The following is a 26,925-nucleotide window of genomic DNA, read 5'->3' as shown; positions in this document are numbered from 1 at the left end:
TCAAAACTACACTACAAAACTACAATAATCAAAACAGTATGTGTACTGGCACAAAAACAGACACATAGATCAATGGAACAGGATAGAAAGCCCAGAAATAAACCCACGCACTTATGGTCAATTAATCTATGACAAAGTAGGCAAGAATACAGTCTCTTCAATAAGTGGTGCTGGGAACACTGGACAGCTACATGTAAAAGAAGGAAATTAGAACATTCTCTAATACCATATACAAAAATAAACTCAAAGTGGATTATAGACCTAAATGTAAGACTGGAAACCATAAAACTCCTAGAGGAAAACATAGGCAGAACACTCTTTGACATAAACCGTAGCAATATTTTTGGGGATCTGCCTCCTAAAGCAAAGGAAGTAAAAGCAAAAATAAACAAGTGGGACCTAATTAAGCTTAAAAGCTTTTGCACAGCAAAGAAAACTAGCAACAAAATGAAAAGACAACCTACTGAATGAGAGAAAACGTGCAAATGTTATGACCCATAAGGGGTTAATATCCAAAATATATAAACAGCTCATACAACTCAACAACTAAAAAACTGCCAAAGTAGGGAAGCAACCTAAGTGTCCATCAACATGTGAATGGATAAAGAAGATGTGGTATGTATATACAATGGAATACTACTCAGCCATTAAAAAGAATGAAATTTAGCCATTTGCAGCAACATGGATGGACTTGGAAGGTATTATGCTGAGTGAAATAAGTCAGAGAAAGCCTAATACTGTATTATATCACTTATATGTGGAATCTAAAAAAAATACACCAAACTAATGAATATAACAAAAAAGAAGCAGACTCACAGATACAGAGGACACACTGGCCTAATTTCATTGCCAGGAGGGAGAGGGAATCAGGGCAGGGGGCAGGAGGGTGCAATATGGGGTAGAGGATTAAGAGGTATAAACTATTAAGTATAAAATAGGCTACAAAGATATATTGTACAACATGGGGAATATAGCCAATATTTTATAATAACTATAAATGGAATATAGCCTTTTAAAATTGTGGATCACTATATTGTACACCTGTAACTTATATAATGTTGAACATCAAGTGTAGTTCAATTTAAAAATTGCTTTCATTTTTTTAAAAAAGGTTGCAGCTCTGAATGTACTGATATGGAAAGGCTGCCAGGATATGTACAGAACAGCAAGTATATTATGCCATCATCTGTGTAAGAAAAAAAAAAGGCATGTGTTACTCTATATGCTGGTAAATGCATATCCCTTCTCTGTGAAGATACCCAAGTACTCTGAGGTGGTTGCCTCAGCACAGGGGCACTGGATGGCTGGGACAGGGAGGGAGGGAGACTTGCTTTTCACTGTGTGCCCTTCTTCACTTTTTGAATTTGGTACCATGATTATGTACTACTTAGTGAAAACATTTTCTAATTAACAAAATAAAAGCAAAAGAACATCCGAACAAAAGGAAAGTACCTAAGTCCAGCTTAAGTGTAGCAATTACAGTGGACTTGAAGTCTCCAACTCTCTGGGAAAGGAAGAAGCCTGCACAATGATTATATAGCCTGGTGGGTATGAGTAGGGATAAAAGAGTACATTAACGTAATATGCTATTTGAATCAATTACATTGACCACAAAATGTCTGAAGAGTATTAAACAGAAAACACACAAAGGGAACCCAACTCGATTTGTAGCATATAAATTGTTAACTTCCAATGGAATAAACATGGATGAAAATGACATGTTACGGAAGCGTAAAGAACTCAGCGTAAGAATTCTTATTTTTAAGGACCACTTTTTTTTAAAATGCTTATTTTAATTATTATTGTGCAATAATACTCCAAAAGTAGTCAGAGGAACCCTAGGGTTCCACGAGCCCCTTTCCAGGGGTCTGCGAGTTTCTCAGTAATTTTTAAGAACCTCTTTTTAAGAAAATCAAAATCAGTCAGAGTATATATAGCTCACTATGAAGATGTCTCATACCCAAGAAACCTTCAGCACTGCAATTTGCTGTAGTTACACTTGAGCAGTGTCACCACTATTCACTATAACCTTTTAAAATTATTTGGCTTTTTTAAAGGATTTCTTTCTACTTATACAAAGCCTTTCAAACTATCATTTGCCCTGAAAATCAAAGATCATTATGCACCTGTAAATAAGTTGCTTAAACTTTCTCTTTCTCTTTAAAAATGTTGTACTCATTAATGGCAGATCTCACTGTTCTGAAGTCTCATTTTGCCACAAGCATCATTTTGTGGAATGCTGAAATGGAACCTGGTAAGAGATTGGTTACCCCTGAATGAAGCACTGCTTCACCACTCCCTCCCTCTCATGCATGGAGTTTCACACATGTCCATGTGTGGGCATGTGCACGTGCACGCACACATATATCTAGCTCTGCACACAGATGTAAATGCTAATCATTAGTTGCTACCTTTTCAGAGACTTCACAATAGAAAAGCCATGTGTCATTCGCAATTAACAGAGGGTAATGAAGGCTCTAATTTCTGCTTGGGGGTCCAGCATTTCGGCTTACTGGGACGCCTTTCCAAGAAATACAAGTAAAAACTGCAACACCTTATATTAAGCAGTTCCTCTGTTGCAACAAGGGTGGCTTATTGACTGGATGGCTGCCAGCCTCGTGAGCAGACTTGCAGAGAGGCTGTCCTCATGGAGAGGGAGGCATTAATTTATCTATAGGCCTCCAGAAGCAACTGAGTAGATCGCAACTCTCCCATACTCTGCTTCAATTTACATACACTTGCCTCTAGAGTGACTGGCACAGACTTGAATGGTTTCAGGCTATCTATACTTCTTTAATTAAAACTCTTCTCCACTAAATTAACATGGGGGTATCCATGTATTTTGTATGGAGGGGAAAGAAAGAGAAAGCAAAAGCAAGAAAAGAAAATCAAAGACAGTGTTTTAAACTTCAGTTTTCCTTCAGGTAAATTCTGCATTGGCACTATTTCTCCCCAGAGTTGGTGCTTCCGGTAGAAAACTAGGAGCAAGAAGAGTAGACAAGGGTTCCTACTTTCCCCTGAAAAGCATCCTGCACTTTAGAGCCAATCAACCACTTAAAATCAAAGAAGTTGTGAAGAGGGTATGAAAGCAAAAGAGGAAATTTGGTCAGTTCCTTTTTTTTGCAAGAATGATGTTATATAATATTAATATATATGCATAATAATTCACTCCCATGCTATGCCCTGCAGGATTACCAAAAATTGATAATCTGACTCTATACTATTGGAATAGAACCTATCTGGAGATTAGGTTCTAATGTCAGTATATAAAGCAAGACATAAAAACACTCCTGAACACCCCTTAGCAAGGTGCTTGTTGGAAATCAACATACTTTTTCTCATTAAATTGGACAAATGGTTGAGTATCCAACAAAGCAGCAGGCATTTGGCGTCGGGTTGTACAAACAATAATGTGTACCTTCGACTGTAAGAATTACTTTCGGCACAGTGTGATAACTCACACCATGAGAGGCGGGTAGAAACTGGGACCAAGCAAGGAACCAGCAGGTATACACAGCTGCAGTTCCCCAAGAATAAACTCAGAAGTATCCAAACCTTTTAAATTACTGTCCTCTCTTTCTCTTCCTGATTTTTTTTGGGGGGAGGGGGGAGGGTCAAGGATATATACAGTAGATGAAGTTACCACACAACACTGGCGCTTTCTTCAGAATAACTACCCTGGAGGAGCTTCACAAACATTAATTACACAGCAAATCTGCACTGACTTCCAGGTAAATTATATTTCCTGTTTTCATAGAAAAGGAATCTAATATAGGTAAACCATCCAGGAGACAACTCAAGTAAATTAAAGACAGATATTTTTCCATTAAGAAACAGAGGTTTCTAAAATATTTTAGATTTACACCCATAAATATAGCATACAAACATTCCCAATTAGCAATTCAGTAATAAACATCATACCCTGGAGAAAGATTTCTCAAAAGTGAGGAAAAGGATGATTATCCAATGGGAACCAAACAAATATGAGGATTTCGGTTTCAGGTGGACCTGGTCATGCAAATATTAGTATTCCTCTAATAAACTGATAGGGAAATTAGTAGCACTAACTTCTGGCTCTGCCATATGAATTGTTCATGTCTAGGTTCTTTCTGTGAGAAATCTTTCTGTGAGAATTTTGAGCTTTAAATAGGACCATATTTAGTTCTGAGGGCTTATAAAAATAGGCTTATTATTATTAAAGTACATTTAGAATATATGTATATACCTTAGCACCAGAGAATCTTCCCCACGTTTATGTATTGATTATTGAGAGAATAAAATGAGTCTCTCTAAAAAGTTGCCACAACATTTTTCTATCAAGTGTTCTGAGAACTTAAGCCCTGAAGTCAGAAAAAAGGTAAAGGACCGCTCTAATGCTAGAATTAAATACTGTATATGATTATATCACAATAACATCTTCTTCGGTCTAACAAAATCAGGATTCTATATTTGTTGCCGGCACAAAACTATAATTACTCGTTGATTTGATCAAAATTACTAGCTGACTTGAGCAATTCAGTCTGCCTGCCAGCCAGCCTTCAGGGTAATTAGTCAAATCAACGGTGTATCAAAATGACTAATATGCTTGTGAGTCATGGTTAGACTATCTACGACATCACGGCAATGCTTAGATTCAGTTCCAAGAGCTCAGATCATCTTGTTTAACTCCAGACTATTTTCCTCATAATTTAATGTACTCTGTACAAAGTTCAGAGTTTTTCCTCTCCTTCAGGGGGAAAAGGAAAGTGACAATAAGAACCAAAGTCCAAAATTCAATGAAATCAGATACTCTTGTTTCAAAGAAATAAGAGGAGGAGGAGGAGGGGTGTTTCCTTCTTGTGTGACAGGAGTAAGGTCAAGGAGAAAGAAAGAAAAATGGATTCTCACCAATCAAACCACCTGTCAGTGCTTCAGATTCCATTAAAGGCCACAATTCTGTTGATTTGATGCCAAACACCTCTAAAATGTTCTTACACTTAAGAAAAGTGTGTTTCTTGAAAGAATAAGGAAAGCAATACATTTAAAGTTGGAGAAAATTTTCTTCCATTTACTTGGGTCAGTGAAACATCCATCATACAGAGACAAACACCTCACAGAATAAAAGATCAGAGGAGCTACGCTAGTAGAAGATCAAAGAACCAGTACCGCTGGGAGAATCAAACAAGTAACTGTCTGAACAGAGCCCCCCTGTGATTTCTCTCCTAAATCTAGCTGATATGACTGAGGTGGGGGAAGACAGAACATGCCAGCCCCAAAATATGTGATTAAAAATAATTAATTCTAGTTTGGCTCTCTCTCTGGAGAAAGAATCCTTTCAAAGCCATTAAATAGAATAACTACATAATGAAAATTTTAAAGAAAGCAAAATGTTCAAATTATCTACACACTAACTACAACCAAGCCTATGAAGTTAGCATATGCTCAGCATAACAGCACACCCAGCGTAAACAATGACAGATACGTATAGTAAATGGTTGCAAAAGTGTCAAAAAGACCTGGATGCACTGAACAGATGCCCTCAGATCTAATTCCACCTGCTTGGGCTAAAAAAAAAAGCACTCTGTCCATCCCTGTCACATGTACAGTTCAAAGAACAAGTTGTCATTAAAAATTGAGGAGTAGAATTCAGAGCAGAAATATAACATGCCCAGTATAATCTAGCAAAAACTTTCAGCATCCCAAAACCTTTGGTTGCCAGGATCAAAAGCATTATGCTGAACACCTACTAAGCACCTGCCTTAAACCTGTCTTATTCACATCTTTCTGCTCTAAACCTCTTAGTTTAATTATATCTCCCTATGGTGATGTAGTTTCTGCTTTGTGTTGCAGTTATTTCAGAACCAGACTCTGGTCTCCTTGAGGGTAGAGATGGCATCTGATGTTATTCACGGGTGATTCAAGAAGTACTCATCCACTGCCCAAGATGTGCAGTGTAGAGCATGTGAGTAAGATCCAGTCCCAGGCCTCAGGGAATAAGCAGCTCACTGTGGGGTGATGTTTGTCTTGGCAAGTAACGGTAATAGCCACCAGTGGCAAGGGGTGCCATCTATTGGGCACTTACTCTGTGCCGGGCACCACATTTAACTATTTAATTCTCACAACCACCCCATGAGGTAGGGACTGTCATACTCATTTTACAGATGAAGAAACAAGCTTAGAGAAAAGTGAATAGTGACATTAACAAGAGGCAGAGTCAGGAGAATTGGGAGGACTGGGAAGACTGGATGGGAGAGAGGAGGAGTCCACTTGCAGCCGTGGTCAGGAGAGGGAATGAGGAAGGGCTTCACCAAGGACGGGCTCCTTTGCTGATATCATGATAGTATAGGAATATATCTGAGGTGACAAGGAAGGAAGTCACCTAAGCAAATGAGAAGTGTGGTGTGGATTTTAAAAATATGATGTGATTCCCTGCATTCCAGCTCCTAATGAAATATCTCCATTTGCTTATTTGTTTTACCATAACGTCCACAGAACAGTGTCATGGAACTTGTACCTATCACAAATCCAACCTTTAGGGAGGTTAAAAGTTTGGGATGAGGCAAAACGATGGCTTGAAGAAGCTGAAACCACTACTCAGCTAGTCATGGCTACCACTGCAGTGTATCTAAGAGTCCAGAAAGCTTGGGGTTTCAGTCCCTGGAGATGCTGTGACATTTCCCTGCTTACACAAGGTCTAGCTATGCAAACAAAGTCCCACTGGTTAGTAATTCTAATGCCCGTTAGAAAGATTAACAAAACTGATTATCCTACCAGTAAAAAGAAAGAAAAACCACTAAACATGAGCCATTTACTATATCCAGATTCATCACTTTAGTTCTAAGAGAGGGGATATGTTAACAGCTATTGAAAGATGCATTACCCAAAATGCTGATTCCAAATACGTTTTGTGTTTTCCTTTTCACATGGTATATACTGATCAATATTGCAAGGAATAGCTCATAAATTCAGTTGGATATCTATGGTAACTTTTTGTATACAATTTAAATTAGCAAATTAAAATGTAACTGCATGTGTTTTTCCATAATTGTTTATGAAATATAAAACCATGCAATATTTTCAATGAAAATTCAGGTCATTAATCCTTACATGAAATCCCCCCTGTGGATTAGACTCTGCAATTTGGCTCCTGGTTTTATAAAACTTCTGTAGACTGTGCTCATCTTCCCCATGCAGCATGGTCCCAGCCTTTTCCTCGGACAATTATAATACAAAGCACATTCCTCTGTGAGCACTTGAAGGATCTGTGACTTAGCCAGATTGGGGATTTAATACTAGAATAAATCACACCATGAATTAGGTAAATTGTATTTTTAAAGTGGTTCTATTTTTACAGGCTTATGTATCAAACTTTCTTACACACACACACACACAGAGAGAAGGGAAAACTGGATTTGCTAACAGATTACATCTTGTACAACTACCCATCTACCTTAAAACCATATTCATCACACAAAGATTATCTGACGAGCTTCTCTCCAGCCTCCCCTACCCTTTTACTGAATTTGAAGAGTTAACGGCACTGTACTCGATGGCTGTGACATCCACCAGTCTCTCCAGGATGGAGAGCTGTGTTCTCCCAGCTGCTAGGAGGGCCGCTGGCTGTCAGCCCTCTCCAGAAATCGTCCTCTGCTGAAGACAGCCACTTTGCCAAGATTACACCCTCCCCTTGAAGGCAGCCCACATCCATGCCTGGACTAAGAGAGGGTGCAACTCCCTGGCTCCCAAGTCAGGACAGCTCTGCAGGGGCAGCCCCGGCCTTTGTGGAGACTTCACAGCACCCTTCCTTCCGCCACCTCTCTCTGCCCAGAGCCGCCTCCTTCTCTCCCCACAGGTGTAGATTCAAGGAGCACACCCAACAAACTCCACCATCTCAGAGTCTGCGTCCCAGGAGGCCCTGCAGTGCACACCACCACCATCAGTCAACTACAACAAAGACACTTAGACAAAAAGACTTTTACAAAATAAAGATGCTTTAAAATGTTACAAGCCTTCAAACAGAGAACGGACATCACTTTTGATAGGTAAACTAACAAAAACAATACCAAGGCGGCTTCGGTTATTTAAATCAACATTTTCCAATATTCAGCCTTTTATAGTTCTAAATGATTCCCAAACCAATATTAAGAATTAACACAAAAAGTGGCTTTTGCTCTAAGTGCTGAGATTACCATTTTAAAAACATTTATCCCTTATGTTAGGCTGGTAGGTAATCTAGGTAATTTTAAATACATACATACATACACACATACACACATAAACAGCCTGAAGAATAAGAAAAATAAATTAACCTAGCTACTAACTTTTTCATTTCAAAAATAAACCCTTTTGAAAGGTTTTTCAAGTTGTCTAATTACAGCAAAAAGAGCAAGGGAGGAGACAGAAGGAAGGAGAGATTTTTTTCCCCCTCTACTTTAACACATGTTCATCTCCCTTTCAAAAAAAACTATTCTTAAGCTACATGAAAAGAAGGACGTGTGTCCTAGTAACTACATTTTGTTTTACGGGAACTGTGTTTCCAAGAAACTAGCTCATCTATTAACTATGACTCTGATGTTTCCAGAGCAGTTGTCACTATGATACACACAAAGACCACTGGACCAGGGCTCAGAATTCCTGGGTCCCAATCCCAGTGTGGCACTGACCACAAATGTGATCTCAGTAAGGTCATGACCACATATTGTGCCACTCAGTGCCGATATCCCACTAGATCAACGATTAAGGGCTTTGGCTGGTCAGTCACGGACACCTGGGTTCAAATCCAACTCCCACTGCTTACTAGCCATGTGACCTTGGGCAGGAGATTAAGCCTCTCTAAACCTAAAGCCTCATCTGTAATACAGAGATGATCAACACCGTGCCTACCTCACAGGGCTGCAGGGGAGATTAGATGTGAAACTGCAAGCAGGGCTCAGCACAGTGTCTCTCATTGCAAACACTAATAAAAGTGAGCTATTACTATTAGCTCTTTTTCAGGCTGTGCCTGTCAGAACCCAAGAGCTTTAGGGAAAAGCATTGCTTCAGGCATTTAAAAATAATGAATATTAAAACTCTCTAAGGTGTCAATTCATTGCTTTTATCAGATTTATATTCTAGATTTCCATAGAAGACTTTGTTGGGAGAAAAAAAAAATGTCTAAGAAAGTTCAAAGAACATTGACTAGGTGACCTTGAACTTTAGTTTTTCTTTCTGTGAGTCCACGCTCTGCTCCAACAGGCGGCTTTTCTCTGAGCGCTGCTATCTTCACACAAAAGTAGAGAAGTGCATCCTGTTTCAGCAGCCCTTCTTTCTAATACGTCTCCAGCACTGGGTCTGCAGGTACTTCTGCCACTTCTCACACAATGTATGATGCATCCAATGGCCTTCAGTCCCTTATGACAACACTCCAGGGGACAAGATACAGCCCATCTATGGCACCACTGCACAAAAGCATGTCACGATTATTTTCTCCTGGTTTCTGAGTCAAAATAATCCACTCTAATCAACCTAGAGGAAAGAATCTCCACGCAGTTTTCAAACTACAGGAACAACTGGCAAGGCACAGAGGAGCTGGAGCTGCCGGAGGGGATGCAGAGGGAACCAAAAAGAATGCCTTTGCGATTGTAACCCAAGCCTTCGAATCTCCCCCCCACCCCACCCCCTCCACCCCTCACCCCCTCCACCCCCAACCCCCCCACCCCCCCGCTAATGAGGCCTGGTCATGTGGAGAAACAATGTTTAAGTTCTAAAAATAATAGCAAACGGTTTTTGTTTCTGAGATGAAGACTCTGTAATTAAACCTGAATATTTCCACGGTCCCCTTCTTCAACATATTGTACATGTAGCTCCACCTTCCCAAGGCACCTCCAGATCTATCCATAGTAGGCACCATCTTCAGATTTCTTCTCACTCCTCGGGTCTCAGCTTACATGGCTCCACTACTAGGAAGTCTTCCCAGAAAGACTTGACTTTTTGCCCACAAGACGCTTATAAATTCCATGAAAGCAAAGTCTACATTTTGTTCATTGCTATATCCCCAATGCCTTACACAGTACGTGTCACACAGTAGGCCTGTAAGAAATCTTTGTTGAGTGAATTAACTAATGAGTAAGTGAATGAACAAGTAAAAGGGAGGACGGTGGATTGTGCCAAAAATTTAAGCCCACTTTTACTGTCATTTCCACGATGTTTAAAAAACCATAATATATCCCTAAAAAATAAATGGGACATGGTCATCTTTTAAAAGTTCCTTTTCTGAGCTTCTCATCCAAAAGCACATCAAATAGCATTAACACCTTTCCCCAGAGGCGAGAGGCTATCAAAGCAGGTTTCTTTTTTGATTACTTTTATGGGAAAATTAGAATCTATCAAGATAATTCTTGTAATGTGTTGATAACATCCTTTGTTCTTTGTTAAGGACAGGGTGATAAAGGGAGGTTATTCTGAGACTTTCTAAGAAAGAAAACATTTTGCCTTGGTAATTTTAGTCAATCTTATTGGCAATAAAGATAAGTATTTAACATGTGTTTCCAGCCTTGAAGCTGCTAACCTTTTTCTAGCTTAATCATCACAATATCAAATTAAAAAAAAAAAGATTTGAACTGCAAAACTTCATTGCATTTACTTTTCATCCCACTATATCGATATACAGAGAGAGTAATACACGCTACCCAGACTTCCTGGGAAACCAAGTGCTCTTAAGACAAATACAAAAAGAGTGAGGGCAGTGAGGACTTCCACACTGCTGAACCTGCAGAACAAAAGCTGCATTAAGATGAAGGTTAATAACGAAGTGATTACTGAAGAAATCAAAGGGGAAATCAAAAAATACCTAGAAACAAATGACAATGGAGATACGACGACCCAAAACCTATGGGACGCAGCAAAAGCAGTGCTAAGAGGGAAGTTGATAGCAAGACAAGCCTACCTCAAGAAACAGGAAACATCTCGAATAAACAACCTAACCTTGCACCTAAAGCAATTAGAGAAAGAAGAACAAAAAAACTCCAAAGTCAGCAGAAGGAAAGAAATTATAAAGATCAGGTCAGAAATAAATGAAAAAGAAATGAAGGAAACAATAGCAAAAATCAATGAAACTAAAAGCTGGTTCTTTGAGAAGATAAACAAAATTGATAAACCATTAGCCAGACTCATCAAGAGAAAAAGGGAGAAGACTCAGATCAATAGAATTAGAAATGAAAAAGGAGAAGTAACCACTGACACTGCAGAAATACAAAAGATCATGAGAGATTACTACAAGCAACTCTATGCCAATAAAATGGACAACCTGCAAGAAATGGACAGATTCTTAGAAATGCACAAACTGCCGAGACTGAACCAGGAAGAAATAGAAAATATGAACAGACCAATCACAAGCACTGAAATTGAAAGTGTGATTAAAAACCTTCCAACAAACAAAAGCCCAGGACCAGATGGCTTCACAGGTGAATTCTATCAAACATTTAGAGAAGAGCTAACACCTATCCTTCTCAAACTCTTCCAAAATATTGCAGAGGGAGGAACACTCCCCAACTCATTCTATGAGGCCACCATCACCCTGATACCAAAACCAGACAAAGATGTCACAAAGAAAGAAAACTACAGGCCAATATCACTGATGAACATAGATGCAAAAATCCTCAACAAAATACTAGCAAACAGAATCCAACAGCACATTAAAAGGATCATACACCAAGATCAAGTGGGGTTTATCCCAGGAATGCAAGGATTCTTCAATATACGCAAATCAATCAATGTGATACATCATATTAACAAATTGAAGGAGAAAAACCATATGATCATCTCAATAGATGCAGAGAAAGCTTTTGACAAAATTCAACACCCATTTATGATAAAAGCCCTGCAGAAAGTAGGCATAGAGGGAACTTTCCTCAACATAATAAAGGCCATATATGACAAACCCACAGCCAACATTGTCCTCAATGGTGAAAAACTGAAACCATTTCCACTAAGATCAGGAACAAGACAAGGTTGCCCACTCTCACCACTATTATTCAACATAGTTTTGGAAGTGTTAGCCACAGCAATCAGAGAAGAAAAAGAAATAAAAGGAATCCAAATCGGAAAAGAAGAAGAAAAGCTGTCACTGTTTGCAGATGACATGATACTATACATAGAGAATACTAAAGATGCTACCAGAAAACTCCTAGAGCTAATCAATGAATTTGGTAAAGTAGCAGGATACAAAATTAATGCACAGAAATCTCTTGCATTTCTATACACTAATGACGAAAAATCTGAAAGTGAAATTAAGAAAACACTCCCATTTACCATTGCAACAAAAAGAATAAAATATCTAGGAATAAACCTACCTAAGGAGACAAAAGACCTGTATGCAGAAAATTATAAGACACTGATGAAAGAAATTAAAGATGATACAAATAGATGGAGAGATATACCATGTTCCTGGATTGGAAGAATCAACATTGTGAAAATGACTCTACTACCCAAAGCAATCTACAGATTCAATGCAATCCCTATCAAACTACCACTGGCATTTTTCACAGAACTAGAACAAAAAATTTCACAATCTGTATGGAAACACAAAAGACCCCGAATAGCCAAAGCAATCTTGAGAACGAAAAATGGAGCTGGGGGAATCAGGCTCCCTGACTTCAGACTATATTACAAAGCTTCAGTAATCAAGACAGTTTGGTACTGGCACAAAAACAGAAATATAGATCAACGGAACAGGATAGAAAGCCCAGAGATAAACCCACACACATACAGTCACCTTATCTTCGATAAAGGAGGCAAGCATATACAGTGGAGAAAAGACAGCCTCTTCAATAAGTGGTGCTGGGAAAATCGGACAGGTACATGTAAAAGTATGAAATTAGAACACTCCCTGACACCATGCACAAAAATAAACTCAAAATGGATTAAAGACCTAAGTGTAAGGGCAGACACTATCAAACTCTTAGAGGAAAACATAGGCAGAACACTCTATGACATACATCACAGCAAGATTCTTTTTGACCCAGCTCCCAGAGAAATGGAAATAAGAACACAAATAAACAAATGGGACCTAATGAAACTTAAAAGCTTTTGCACAGCAAAGGAAACCATAAACAAGACCAAAAGACAACCATCAGAATGGGAGAAAATATTTGCAAATGAAGCAACTGACAAAGGATTAATCTCCAAGATTTACAAGCAGCTCATGCAGCTCAATAACAAAAAAACGAACGACCCAATCCAAAAATGGGCCGAAGACCTAAATAGACATTTCTCCAAAGAAGATATACAGATGGCCTACAGACACATGAAAGAATGCTCAACATCATTAATCATTAGAGAAATGCAAATCAAAATTACAATGAGATATCATCTCACACCGGTCAGAATGGCCATCATCAAAAAATCTAGAAACAATAAATGCTGGAGAGGGTGTGGAGGAAAGGGAACACTCTTGCACTGTTGGTGGGAATGTAAATTGATACAGCCACTATGGAGAACAGTATGGAGGTTCCTTAAAAAACTACAAATAGAACTACCATACGACCCAGCAATCCCAATACTGGGCATATACCCTGAGAAAACCATAGGTCAAAAAGAGTCATGTACCAAAATGTTCATTGCAGCTCTATTTACAATAGCCAGGACATGGAAGCAACCTAAATGTCCATCGACAGATGAATGGATAAAGAAGATGTGGCACATATATACAATGGAATATTACTCAGCCATAAAAAGAAATGAAATGGAGGTATTTGTAATGAGGTGGATGGAGTTAGAGTCTGTCATACAGAGTGAAGTAAGTCAGAAAGAGAAAAACAAAAACAGTATGCTAACACATATATACGGAATCTAAGCGAAAAAAAAAAAAAAAAAAAGGCCATGAAGAACCTAGTGGCAAGACGGGAATAAAGACACAGACCTACTATAGAATGGACTTGAGGATATGGGGAGGGGGTGGGGTGAGATGTGACAGGGTAAGAGAGTGCCATGGACATATATACACTACCAAATGTAAAATAGATAACTAGTGGGAAGCAGCCGCATAGCACAGGGAGATCAGCTCGGTGCTTTGTGACCACCTAGAGGGGTGGGATGGGGAGGGTGGGAGGGAGGGAGATGCAAGAGGGAAGAGAAATGGGAACATATTGTATATGTATAACTGATTCACTTTGTTATAAAGCAGAAGCTAACACACCATTGTAAGGCAATTATACTTCAATAAAGATGTTAAAAAAAAAAAAAGAGAAATAACCTAATGTGTCCATAGATGGATGAATGGATTTTAAAAATGTGGTAAATACACATAGTGGAATATTATTCAGCCTTAAAAATAGAAGGAAATCCTGCCATTTGCAACATGAATGAACCTAGAGGACATTATGCTAAGTAAAATAAGCCAGACTCCGGAGGACAAATACTACATGATACCACTTACCTAAAACTTAAAAATGTGACTCACAGAAGCAGAGAGAAGAATGGTGATTACCAGGGGCCGGGGATGGGGGAAATGGGGAAGTCTGAGTTGAAGGATACAAAGTTTCTTTTGTGCAAGATGAATAAGTCCTAGAGATCTACTGTGTAGCAAAGTGCCTGTACTTAATAACACTATACTGTATATTTTAAAATTTGCTAAGAGTGTAGATCTTATGTTGTACTCTTATCACAAAATAATAAAGAGGGCAGGAAGAAATGTTAAGAGCTGATGGATATACTTATGGCTTAGACTGTGGTGAGGGTTTCATGGATGTAAACTTATCTCCAGACTCATCAAGTTGTATATATTAAATATGTACAGCTTTTTGTATGTCAATCATACCTCAATAAAGTAGTTTATAAAAACAAACACCCAGAAGCAGAAGCAGTAGACGAGAGTGCAGTGTTCTTGTGGGCTAGTTGGGTGGTTTAATCCCTGAATACTAAGACTGACATACATAAAAGCCATGGCATAACTGGGGAGTCTAGCCACAATCCTTGCTAACCTCTAGTCAGTGTGAAAACTAGACTCCAGTCTTGACAGTCTGTATTGAGAATGAGGGCAATTTTGTTATGCTGTTTGTCACTCAGAAAGAATGCAAAAACATATGTAAATACAGTGTTTCAGTAATGTTATCATAAAGCATTTAATAAAGAAAAAAAGTTGTTTTTAAAAAAAAAAAAAAAGATGAAGGTTCCCAGGACCGTTTTCCGGGGCAAGGTGCAGTCAGGCTGAGCCAGCTTCTGTGGGTTAGCTCCGCACTGTAGCTTTTCTCCACACCATGGAAGAAGAGAAAGGCCATGCAGCCAGACATTGCAACTACCACACAGCCCATAACCCTTAAGGAAACCTGTTTCCAGGCACAAAGCACTCTAAACAACCTCATGGAGTCTGAGGCCTCTGTCAGGGAGAGGCCACATTTCAGATGCCCATCTTCACATCCCTCCCATTTTATCTGAGTTAAACATTGGCACCTGAGAAGTTCTAAGTGGGGAAAGGAGGAATTAAATGGTGACAAAGCTGGACTGCCTGATGAGGTTAATCAGAATCCTTTACCTTAGTCCCAAAGAGTGGCAAGCATTGATTACTTTGTTCTATGGTCACAAGCACTACCCCCTAGTTTGGTCAGCCATGTCAGGGAAGCCAGATGGAAGGATGTTCGATGAATAATTAAGGTAAATGAAAAACCCTGTGACATAGTGAAAAATCAATGAGTTTGAAAACCAGAAATCTAATACTCGTTCTGCTCCTAACCAGTTGTAAGAACTTAGACGGGTTACTTGACCTCTCTGTGTCTCACTTTCCTTATCTTCAAAACACGGGGCTATATTAAATGGACAGTGTCCTCCAGTTCCTAAATCCTAGAGTTCTACAAAGCCCATCACATCCCTACTGAAAAACCAAGCAAATATTCATGGAACACCATGTGCTTGTTACTAAAAGTGCTTTGTGTTCACTGCAACTTGAACCATAACCCTTGCCCTAGATCATCTACCACATTAGCAATTACTAATCAAAACATTATTGGTAATAAGAACAGTGAACAAGTTAGTCAACAAGGACAGTGAAACACGTGGAGTTTCAATAAAACACTGTTTTATTACAGTGGAAGTAATAAATTGGTGCAATCTTTGAAAGGCAATTTTGCATACAGACCAGAAATCTTTTTTTTAAAGCCATGACCGGGCTTCCCGGGTGATGCAGTGGTTAAGAATCCGCCTGCTAATGCGGGGGACACAGGTTCGAGTCCTGATCCGGGAAGATCCCACATGCCGGGGAGCAACTAAGCCCGTATGCTACAACTGAGCCTGTGTTCTAGAGCCCGAGAGCCACAACTACTAAATAAAGCCCTCGAGCCTAGAGCCCATGCTCCACAACAAGAGAAGCCACCGCAATGAGAAGCCCGCACAACCCAATGAACACCCAATGCAGCCAAAAGTAAATAAATAAATTTAAAAAAAAAAAAGCCATGACCCATCTAATTGTAGAAATGTTTATTAGTCATTTAAAAATTGGAAGTAAACAATATGTCCACCATAGACAAGTTAACTAAACAATTAAGTTGTTTGAACTCATTATAATGGTGACTTAAAATAATATTTAATGACACAGGCAAATGCTTACACTATAATGTGAAGCCAGAAAAGCAGGATACAAAAATTATATACATGGCATGACCATAATTATATATAATGTGTATTTATGTCCTATATTGTCATGTGTATATGTATAATATTTATAAATAACACTAGGAGGACAGATAACATGTATAGTAGTTATCTCCAGGTGTATTTTATTTCCTTCTTTGATGTTTCCATAGTCCAGATTCTCCATTTTAGCATGTAATTAACTTTGTAATCAAAGGAATTTTTCATACATATACAGGACTGAAAAATATAAAACAATGAGGGCTTAAGCAATTATGAACTTATTCTGCTGGATACATGCATTAGGAATTCAGAGAGAGAGGCATCACTACAAGCTATGCAGCCGAAGAGATTCCTGGAGGGGGTTCACAAGTAGAATTTAGGTTTATAGAATAGTGCTTAAGAGCACTGATTCTAGAGCTAGATTTCCCAGGTTCAAATCCTAGCCCTGCCACTTACCAATTGTGCGAGTTTAAGCAAGTCACTCAAACTCTCTCAACCTCAGTTTTCTCATCTATAAGATGGGACTTGTATCAGTTCTTACTTCATAGAGTTCTTGTGAGGATTAAACAAATTCACGTAAGTAAGGGCTTTAGGACAGTGCCTGACACATAGTAAGCATTATATAAGTACTAGCATAATTATTAAAAGGGCATTTTAGACTGCATGAGCATAATACATTAGTAGTTCACCCTTTTGCTGAATTCTTACTATGTGTCAGACACACACACAACTCACACTTCGCACTTCTAGGTAGGAAGGACCATCATTATGCCCAATTTATAGATGAGAAATCTGAGGCACAGAGAGGTTAACGGCCCAAGGCAAGTGGCTGAACCAGCACCTGATCCCAAGCTAATCTGACCCCAGTGCCCATGTTCTCAACAATGGCACCGTCCTGTAGGGAGCAGTAAACAAGCTTACCTCGGGCAGACAGATGACTTCTTCCAAAGAGCACAGGAACTACCATCGACAGAGGGCGTGCAACCGGAAAATGAAGCCGGACAGGGAGTCAAGCTCCACTGCATTGGGCAACTGGGAGAAAGATTTCTGAGCAAAGTGGTTACAGGACAAAAGAGGGATGTAAGGAAATTAGTGCAGCAGATAAACAGGGAATGAAGCACAAGGAGGCTGTTGACAGAGAGAGAGCAGTTATAGACAAAGCAGTGGTGCGCTGGTGAGGGACTGGGCCAGGTGACAGCACAGAGAGACAGTAGAGCTGGCAAATCAAAACAACGCTTTGAAGGGAAAATTAAGAGAACTCAGAAACACTGAATACTGGAAGCAAAAAAAGAGAGAAATATCATATCTCACAACCCATTGAGGGCTGGACAAGAAATGTTTCCTTTTATTTTGATTTCTATAAGTTTTGTGAAATGTTTAGTGTATTTACTTACATATTTGTAAAGCATTAAAAAAAAAAAACCGAACCAACAGTAGTACAATAAAAAGCATCTCACAGCACTGTACTCTATACAAGCAATGTTGACTGAAAAGGTGTACTGCAGTAAGTGACAAAAGTGATTAGCAAGAAATCATAGAGCATAACATCTTTTGTGTAAAGGAAGTGGCTATTTAGAAAATCAAGATAAAGAGCCCACTAATGGCTAATACTGACAAAGAGCCCAAGTCTGATAACATCTCCCAGCACAAAGACAGGCTGATTTATCCCTTGTTTTAAAGTGGCAGCCAGAGCTTGCCAACAAAAATATGTGATTAATCTAATTAGCTTACTGAACTGAGGAAACAACGTGCCAAAATCATATGTACTCACAGATTAGCCCTTCCAGGACAAAGCAGTGTCACATAAAAGCCTATCCTTCAACTTAAATGTTCACGCTCATTAAAAGGGATGAAGCCAGCAGTACTCAGCTTGTAGGAGCTTAATGAATATTATTGGATGGTGATGACACAGACATGAGCCTCAAAAGAATCAGCTCTCATGGCGGAAAAGGGGAAGGATCACAAAGGACTGCACAAATGTATGTGCCGTGGCAAAAGTCCAATTACCGGCTCAGGCCAGGCAATTGGACCACATTACACCTGCATTAACATTCCCACTCTCAGCTTAATGCTTTAATAGCCTCACTGACAATGCCTGTCTTCACTTGGGGTTATCAGCAAATACAAGCCACGTCTGTTGAGACTGGCAAAGTCATCCATGTACTCAACAAATATTCTTGGGCCCTTACCATCCACAGGTAATAAGTGATTATCTCTCTCTCATCTTTTGCTGCTAAGGCAAGAGAGGATCTAAATACCAGTTTGGTGCATGAAAAACCCTTAAAGGTTAGAGACGAACAGCCTAGAGAAAAGAAAAGTGACAACACTAGCTTCATCTAATAGTCTGCAGATCACAAGGGCAGCTGCCTCATTGGTTCCCATTAGGGGGGTACATATGTATCCAAAAGGCAAACTTTCTTCTTCGGCGGGGTGTTGTTCAACAGTGTCTCTCTCATAGACTCTGACCCAAGTCACTATAAGGAAAAATGTGAGTAATTGTTTATTCAAATTGCCTTGCCTCTTCTACCTTCAGCATCACTGCTTAGAAGGGTCCCTGGTCCAGAGAGCCACAGAAGCTGACACTCCTAGAGCCATGGGTCAGGTGAGCTGACCTGAGCAGCTGGGCAGCCTGCCTGGCATGGGAAAGCAGGACACACCCGGAGGGCACAGGTGGAGTAGAACAGAGTCGGGCGTACAAGCAGATGGTTGATATTTGTTATTTTCTAGACCTCTTATTTTTATCACTAAGATCCTATATAAAACAATGTATCAGTTCACTTCTGAAGTAAAGATAATTTATTATACCCGATTTCACTGCCATAGAGTAATCTGAGTACCCCTGAACTTGAAAAATGAATCACTTTGTATCACCTTATATCAAATCATGAGCATCATTTATATGAAAAATTTTTCGCAGGAAGAGAAAACAAAAATGTTGATTTTACCAAATGTATAATTACTGATAATTAAGTATTTGACAAGCTGAAACTAGATAGAGCTATGGTATAAAAGAGTCAAACTTTAAATTTCAGTAAGAATTTTTTTAAAGGTATTTATAAATACTTTGCTTTGGGAGCATTGTTTTCTCTGAAGAGAGAACCTCCCCAACCCCTTGACTACAGACTAGTCTCAGTCAATTGTCAGCTACTCAGTCGTCAGCATGTAGCCCTGCAGGACTGACGACTGCAGAAATCCTGCTGCAACAAGGTGGTGGTTGGTAGATTAACAGACAATGTCATTTACGGCAGGGAATCACTAAAAATGACATATACACACATTTTAAATACCTTATTTCATCATGAACCGTAAAAAGGCAAATTTATTTGCCAATATTTTCACACAGGCCAAAGCTATTTCTTCAAGTACAGGTCTACTGATTGAAGTTCAAAGCTGTCTTTCTTGCACAAACCATCCTCATAATGTATAATATACGATTTCCAGTTTGTCTACTTGAAGCTGAGAAAAATCTCAGTGTGAATCAATCTAAGTGTAGAATCATTCTATATTTTAAACATCTTCCCAGTCTTTTAGTTATCTCTTCCACATCCAATTTGACAGCAATGTGTTACAGCAATTTGCCTTTATTTAGTCTTTGCAGAGAATTCAACTTCAGAGAAACAAACAGCTTTCTTTTCACACACACACATTTCATCAGATTATATGTTACTTGATGAAAGCATATAATTACTGTAACAATGCACACAACTCAAAAGTGGGAGGAGAAGTCTGGCCCTCCAGAGCACCCAGGAATTAGCCAACCAGACAGAGCACTCAGCAGGGTGTGGAAAGAAACCAGTGTGTTCTCCAGAGAGAAGAGAAAGAACTGGCAATCCAGGGGCCCACTTAGACTGGTGAAGAGAACTCCTGTTGTATTATAAAAAGAAGCCAGCTGCGCTTTCAAGAGCTAGCTTCTAGCTTAAAACGGTATCTCCAGGCAACTAATGCTACCTCTTGTTTAGAGGAAATGTCAGTGAAGTCTCCCTGGGAAGAACTTCTATGTCCTTCTGCGACATCCCTCGTGGGGAAAGTCCTATGGAGTCATTCTTTGTGAGAAAGGAAGTATGTACTGCTGTCTATATAGCCTGAGGTTATCTCCGGACTTTAATTTCCATTATTTACACTGGATGATAATCTGTAATAGACAAGCCGGTAGAAAAACTGCTGGCCTTGAGCAGCCCATTTACAAGAAAACTGACACACAGATTAGCAAACAGTCTCCCACACTGCCCCCTACCGCCACAAAAGACACAACTCCATACCTGTGCAAGACCATTAAAGCTGGCAGCCAGAATGCTGAATCCAGCCCACAGACTGATTTTTTTTATTACTACTGTTTTCATTTGGACGCCTTTAGGTGCGGTATTCATGCTCCAGTTTACCACAGACTCCAGCACTCCCTATGGTCTCACACCTGCCTCACCCCAGTGGTGCAACAGAGTCCCACCAAAACTCGACCCTACAGAGACTTTGGTTAGTCTCTGGCAACACTAGGTGTGCTCACAGAGAGAAGGCATTCGCCTTGGCAGAAGCACCCAGCCACACCAATAAACAGACACCAGGGGGTTCTCTTCCCACGGAGAAACAGAAATGATTGGCAGCTTAAGCAACTGTTCAAAAACCGTAGCCTTTGTAAGAACCATGTGGGGAACTTGCTGAACTGCAGATTCCTGGAGCCCTAACCCTTCAGATTCTGATTCAGTAGGTCTAGGAGTGGAGATCCAGGAATCTGCATTTCAACAAGCACCCAAGGTGATACTGATGCAAGAGGTGTAATAATAAAAACATTAGCAACAATTGTAAGTGCTTACCAGGCCCTGTTCCAATCACTTTACATATAATGGCTTAATCCTTGGAACAACCCTATGAGGTAAATAGTATTCTTATCCCCATTTTACGAGTGAGAAAACTGAAGAAGAGAGAGATTAAGAAACATGCCTCTGCTTACTCAGCTAGTAAGGGGAAGAGCCAGGATGAGAGGGTCTCTGAGGAACAAGTCAAAAGTCCATGCTGGCTAGGCCAACAGTTCTGAGACTTGACACCAAAGGCACAAACCATAAAAGGAAAAATTGACAAACTGAACCTCATCAAAATTAAGAAAACTTTTGCTCTATAAAAGACTACATGAGAAAGATTAAAAGGCAAACTAAAGACTGGCAAAAAATATCCACAAACCACATATCTGACAAAGGACCAGTATCTAGAATATTAAAGAACTCTCAAAACCTCAACAGTAAAAAAAAACCAAACAATTCAATTAGAAAATGGGCAAAAGACATGAGCAGACATTTCACCAAAGAGAATATACGAAAGGCAAATAAGCACATGAAAAGATGTTCAACATCATTAGTGATTAGGGAAATACAAATTAAAGCCACAATGGTGCATCACTACACACCTATCAGAATAAGCTAAAATAAAACAGTAACAACGCTAAATGTCGATGAGGACGCAGAGAAACTGAATCATCCATACACTACCGGTGAGAAGGTAAAATGGCACTGCCACTCTGGAAGACAGTTTGGCAGTTTCTCTGAAAACGACACATGCAATTACCATGCAGTCCAGCAACCGACCTACTGGGAATTCGTCTCAGAGAAATGAAACTCCCGTTCACACAAAAACTTGTACGCAAATGCTCACAGCAGCTTTATCTGTAACAGCCAAAAACTGAAATCAGCCCAGATTTCCTTCAATACGCAAATGGTTAAACAAGTTGTGGCCCATCCATACCATGAAGTATCACTCGGCAATAAAAAGGAACGAACTATCGATACCAACAACTTGGATAAATGACCAGGGAATTATACTGAGTGAAAAAAGCCAGTTCCAGATGGTTATATATTGCATGATTTCTTCTACATAACATTTTTGAAATGATAAAATTTTATTTATTTATTAAGTTATTTTATTGAAATATAGTTGATTTACAATGTTGTGCTAATTGCTGTACAGCAAAGTGATTCAGTTATACATATACAGACATTATTTTTCATATTCTTTTCCATTATGGTTTAATCACAGGATGTTGGTCATAGTTTCCTGTGCTATATAGTAGGACCCTGTTGTTTATCCATTCTATATATAATAGTTTGCATGTGCTAATCCCAAACTCCCAATCCATCCCTCCCCCATCCCTCCCACCCCTTGGCAACCACAAGTCTTTTCTCTATGTCTGTGAGTCTGTTTCTGTTTCGTACATAGGTTCATTTGTGTCATATTTTAGATTCCACATATAAGTAATATCACATGGTATCTGTCTTTCTCTTTTTGACTTACTTCACCTAGTATGATAGTCTCTAGTCCATCCATGTTGCTGCAAATGACATTATTTTGTTCTTTTTTATGACTGAGTAATAGTCCATTGTATATATATATACCACGTCTTCTTTATCCATTCCTCTGTCAATGGATAGTTAGGTTGCTTCCATGTCCTGGCTATTGTAAATAGTGCTGCTATGAACACTGGGGTGCATGTATCTTTTCGGGTTAGAGTTTCCTCCAGATATATGCCTAGGAGTGGGATTGCTGGTTCATATGATAGCTCTATTTTTAGTTTTTTGGGGAACCTCCATACTGTTCTCCATAATGGCTGCACCAATTTACATTCCCACCAACAGTGTACAAGCGTTCCCTTTTCTCCACACTCTCTCCAACATTTATTACTTGTAGACTTTTTGATGATGGTCATTCTGACCGGTGTGAGGTGATACCTCATTGTAGTTTTGATTTGCGTTTCTCTAATAACTAGTGATGTTGAGCATCTTTTCATGTGCCTGTTGGCCACCTGCATGTCTTCTTTGGAGAAATGTCTATTTAGGCCTCCTGCCCATTTTTTGATAGGATTGTTTGTTTTCTTTTTGTTATTGAGTTGTATGAGTTGTTTGTATATTTTGGAAATTAAGCCCTTCTTGGTCACACTGAAATGACAAAATTTTATGAATGGAAGACAAATTAGTTGCCAGGGGTTAGGTATGGGAAGATGGGGGCTGGGAGCACTGGAGGGAAGTGGCATGATTATAAAAGGGCAATAGGAGGGACCCTTGTGGTGTTGGAACTGCTCAGTGTCTTGACTGTGGTGGTGGACCCACAAACCCACTCCAGTGGTAAACGTGAATAGAACTTAATATAGTAATACAGGTACACACGAATGAGTACAAGTAAAACCGGGGATCTGAGGATTGTATCAATGTCAACATCCTGGTTATGATATTATACTTCTGCAAAAATGCTTCCTTTGGGGGAAAATGGGTAAGGCATACAAGGAACGTCTCTATTATTTCTTACAACAGCATAAGAATTTACAATGATCTCAATAAAATTTCAATTAAAAAGAAAAGGTCCATGCTCCCAAGTGTGTAGGTGAAATCAGGCACTGTATTCCTTCACTAGGAATATAAAATGGCACTACCTTTCTGGGGAACATCTGGCAATGTTATCAAAAGTGAAAAACATATATATCCTTTGATCCAACAATTCCATTTTTAGGCTATTAATTGTAATGAATAATTTATGATGTGTCAAACATTTAGTTACAAGAGTACTTAATTTCAGCAGTGCTTTTTTAATAGTTAAAGACTAGAAACAACTGAATGTGGTACGTCCACAACAGGAGATTCTATCAAGTCAGCAAAATAATCTTTGGGAGTAAAACAGCTGACCTGGAAAGATAGGCAAGATGGATGCAGATGTTCTATGGATATTTACTCAATTCCTGCTATGTGCCAGGCACTGTTGTTGACTGGGAACTCTGACACAACCAACAAGGCATGGTCCCTAAGCTCAACTATACAGTCTGATGGACTGTCCTCTACTGGTAAGTAAACAGTTGACAAAATGCTATGCATATATCTCTGTAGGTGATTACAAATACACACGCACATACATATGCACATACTTTTTATCTATATATAATATAAATTCTGGAAGGATATAGCCAAAATGTCAATAGTGGTGATTTCCGGCAAGTGGGATTGTGTGTATGTGTTTTATTTAATTTTATTTGTTTTGCACATCTATGTATTCTAAATTTCTACAATTAACAAGTTTCACTGGTATTAATTTTATTACTGGGAGGAAAAAGGCTGGTCCCCAGAGAGTGCCTTTTTTTTTCTCTTTTTAGTTTCTTTTGATTTCTAATAAGGCACAATCAGAGTGAAATTTTTCTAAATCCTGATTCAAAGAACTCAAAGACCTCTTCAATTATCAATGTGAATAAAGGCAAGTTAACCAAACTGGATTACCTCAGGATAAGAATTGGACCTGTTTGTAAAAATTGCATTTCCTTACAAATTCAGTTTTGTAAGCAATTTCTAGCCCTTGGATTGAGCTGGGGTTTCTATTTCAGGAAGTTTGTACTGTTTCCTTTTGCTAATTTCTTAAAACAATGCAGATTCTTTACAGAAAAATGTTTTAAATACAGATGTGCAACAAAATGTAATATCACTCAACCAGAAAAAAACAACTATTTTAAGCTCCAGATATACTACTTTAAACTAATATCTATGTGTGCATATTTGCTAGTTCATGTGGTTACACTAAGATGGTCTCACACAGCACATACTGCTGTTTAAACTGGGTAGGGTTTTTTTTGCTTAGCAACATATGACATTTTAATGATATATTTTAACATTAAATATGTTTATTTAACCGATCTGCTAATGGTTGGATATTTAGTTTGCTTCCAGGTTTCAGAGTTACAAACAGTTGACAATGAACATTCTTTTAACTGAACATTTGAGCATTTCCTTGATTTTGTCCTCCAGCTGAAATCCCAGAAGAGGACATTCTGGCTCAAAGGGTATGAGCCAGAGGGTATGCACACCCGAAAGCTATTGATGTAAGTGGGCTCCCAAAAAGCTGTACCAACCTACACTCCCAACAATCAGTACGGGAAGGAAAGTGATCCAGTTTCTATCAATACATGCTCACTAATGTTGCTGACCAACATGAGAATTAACTTGTTCTTGGATTCTCTAGAATTTCACTTTTGGGGGAAAATAAAATCATTTTAATAGCAGATCAAAACAGAGGGATTACCTGGCTGTCAGTTAAATTAGAAATTTTACTTTGTCAACTTCACTTTAATTGCAGAATTTTGTCAGACCCACTAAGGCAAACCAAAGATCATCTCCGTAGGACTCTGTATTCAATTCAATGATCTTTATTTAGATAATCATTGTGAATTCTTATCTGACATCCCCAAATCTTTACCCTACAGAGATCAGCCTCCCCACCAAGAACTCCCAGGCTAAGACAGAGGTGGCCATTTCATAGTAACTACCTCATGGGGCAACGTGGGAATAAATGAGATCATGCAGCGTTCATGCACCTGCCTAAGGCACAATGTTATTACTGCCCATCACATATTAAATGGTTCAAAAATGTTTACTATTAGTGTTCTATTAAGTAACTCACCTTCAGCATGACATAATGAGGACTTAAATTCCAGCTATTTCGATCCTCTTTTATTTTTACAGATGAAGAAACTGGGGTTCGCAAAGCTAGGTCTAGAACTCAGGCCTCCTTGATGCCAGTCTGATACTCTTTCTCTAAAACTATTTTGTCTGCTGGTAGGTTTTCTCTAGTGAAGGCTACAGATACCTTGATTCACACAATTACACTTAATCAGAGCAATCTGCAATTTGGGATTTAAGTCTACATGTTCAAAATATACTTGGCTTGTAGATATCTGCCTGGTTAAATAATAATTCTCTAAAGCAGGTATTTTAAGTTGCAGGCTAAAAGCAAATGGGTTTATACCCACCTCAGAAGATGATGAACGATTGATTATAAATCTCTATGCTGATCGTGGGTTTCTGATTACATTAGACAGAGGGCATGAAGACTAATTAAAAATGCTCATACATTCATCACCGCTGATTGCGCATAATCCCACCACTGAAAGTACAAGTGCAGCACCTTCTCTAAAATGACAGAGGAAACAGATGAATTTCCACTCAGAACTCCCAGAGGCTATCTGTCTTGATTTCAGGGTAAATGGGTTTTCCCTAAAAACCTAAATCACAAACAGAATGACAGTCCAAAAACCCTGGACCAAATTTTACTATTCTATCTGAGCAGGGGCTGGCCAGGTCTGGTCACATGGCACATGATCAATAAATAATTACAGATCGATTGGTAAATAGGTCTATGGGCATACTTTAGGGATTTTCAAGACTAATTTTTCTAGACGCCTACATAATTGGAAGTCATGGTGTGTGTTCCAGTGAGCTAAAGGAACTACATCCTAGATGCCACCAAAAACAGTCCTTATATGCACTCCAGACTCTGGTTCCCTCTTATATGCACTCCAGCCCTACAGTGAGGGGCTTGTACTGATCTCTC

At 39.0% G+C, this 26,925-nt stretch overlaps 1 protein-coding gene across 4 annotated transcripts in view; it reads right to left on the bottom strand.

The window, feature by feature from the left end:
- Positions 1-26,925, bottom strand: part of FHIP1A (FHF complex subunit HOOK interacting protein 1A) — a 264,110-nt gene that overhangs the window by 120,249 nt on the left and 116,936 nt on the right. Inside the window, exon 1 of one of the 4 annotated variants that reach the window (XM_082463306.1) lies at positions 4,888-7,251. The exons of the other annotated variants lie outside the window; for them this stretch is intronic. The gene's annotated coding sequence lies outside the window, so the exon portion shown is untranslated. Of the gene's footprint in view, positions 1-4,887; positions 7,252-26,925 lie in introns of those variants that run through there. 4 annotated transcript variants of the gene reach the window in all.

Source organism: Balaenoptera physalus, assembly GCF_965194825.1.
Source record: "Balaenoptera physalus genome assembly, chromosome: 5".
NCBI lineage: Eukaryota > Metazoa > Chordata > Mammalia > Artiodactyla > Balaenopteridae > Balaenoptera > Balaenoptera physalus.
This window is presented reverse-complemented; position numbering and strand designations above follow the sequence as displayed.